We start from the raw sequence: 1,723 nt of genomic DNA on the forward strand, positions 1-1,723 counted from the left end.
AATGTTACGCACACTAATAGGCTAATAAACTGAAATCGTCAATGAAATGAATAATTTGAATAAGATACAGATTACTAAAAATAACTCAAGGAATAGAAATCTAAACAGAATAATACACAAGGAAGAAACTGAGGAAATTACTTGATAACAACCCAAAGAATGCAGTTGGTTCCAATGTTTCCACCAGAACAATTTTCATACTTTTAAGACACAGATGATTTCAATGTTGTATAAAACACCCAGAGTGCAAAAAAGAGATAAGAGTACATTTATGTCCATTAGGCAAGCATGATCTTCTTCCTAAAATCTGATAATGATAAAACACACAAAAAGAAAATTATAGGCACATATCACAAGTGAATATGGATAGGAAATGCTGAAATAAAACCCTCACTCTAAAAAGAAACTTATTTTACTGTAATGCTTCAGATCTTTAGAGGGAAGATAAGTTGGTTTTTGTGTGTGTGTAACAGCTTCACTGAGATATAGTTCTTATGCCATAAAAAACACAGAACACTTTATGAACTTGTGTGTTATCCTTGCACAGAAGCCAGACTAATCTTTTCTCTATCTTCCCAGTTTTCGCGTATGCGCTGCTAAGGAGAGGACAAGGGATGATTATAAGTTAAGGTGGAAGAAATTATGAAGGATGGACAGTTTGTACATTATAGAAACAACCATTGCACAAAACTAGCATAACTAAAATCAGAGGACCTGCCTTCTTAGCGCAGTAGGCAGCGCGTCAGTCTCATAAAATCAGAGGGAAAGTATCCCCTGGAGAAGACACTCGCAGCAAATATAACAAAGGGCTTATTTTTACGTTGCTGAGCTTGTACATATTGGTCCCAAAACATGAAGTTCCCAGTAGGCAAACCAGCCAAGAGCTAGAGAAGACAATTCATAAAAACAGAGACACTAGTAGTAAACAGACATCTGGGAAGACATTCAGCTTTGCCTGTAATCAAAGAAACGCCCCTTCAAATAACGTGGTAGCATCTTATACTCACTACATTAGAGGAACGTAAGGACCTATCCAGTATTACCTCACCGTGGTAAAACCCGTCCCTGCACACGCTGTTCGTAGCCACAAAAACTGGTATGGCCTCTTGGTAACACGTATCAGGAACCATCTAAAAAGTCCGTAACATCTCTTTAATCCTTAGAAGATTTTAAAGGACAAAAATTAAAGCTACCTGAGACGTTCATGGCAGCAACGCTCTCACAACCTAAGAAAGTAAATAAAGAAAAGACGGCCTAAGTCCAACAGCAGCAGGACAATTAATGAAGGGTTATAAATTACTGTTTAGAGCTATAATAAAAACTACAGTTTATCAAGCACCCTCACGTACATGGCTCCTTTAGGCCTCAACGGTCCCAGGATACGGAAAGGCCGAGACTCAGAAAAATTAAATGACTTGCACAAAATCACACAAGTGGCTCTCAAACACCTGTAACCAAGCTCCAGGTTCTCTCGAAGTTAAACTGCGTGGTTATGAATTATTTGCTCTGAGCCTCAGTTTCCTCACCCAGAAAACAGGGCTGATAAGAGTACCTCAAGGATGGCCATGAACCCTTAGCACAGGGGATGGCGTGCAGTAGCTCTCGGTACATTCTGAGGATGATGATCACACGAACTCGTATCGATTCAATATGATTACAGTGATGTAAACATGTCAGCAAGTGGAGGAGGACCAGGAAGAGTAAGGAATCATGAAAAATGGCT

General features: G+C 39.1%; 1 non-coding gene across 1 annotated transcript; it reads right to left on the minus strand.

The window, feature by feature from the left end:
- Nucleotides 1-502: 502 nt before the first annotated feature.
- Nucleotides 503-609, minus strand: LOC116147276 (U6 spliceosomal RNA). Its single transcript, XR_004130809.1, has one exon. It is a non-coding gene; the product is annotated as a U6 spliceosomal RNA (small nuclear RNA).
- Nucleotides 610-1,723: the final 1,114 nt, after the last annotated feature.

This window comes from Camelus dromedarius, chromosome 24, assembly GCF_036321535.1.
Source record: "Camelus dromedarius isolate mCamDro1 chromosome 24, mCamDro1.pat, whole genome shotgun sequence".
Classification (NCBI taxonomy): domain Eukaryota; kingdom Metazoa; phylum Chordata; class Mammalia; order Artiodactyla; family Camelidae; genus Camelus; species Camelus dromedarius.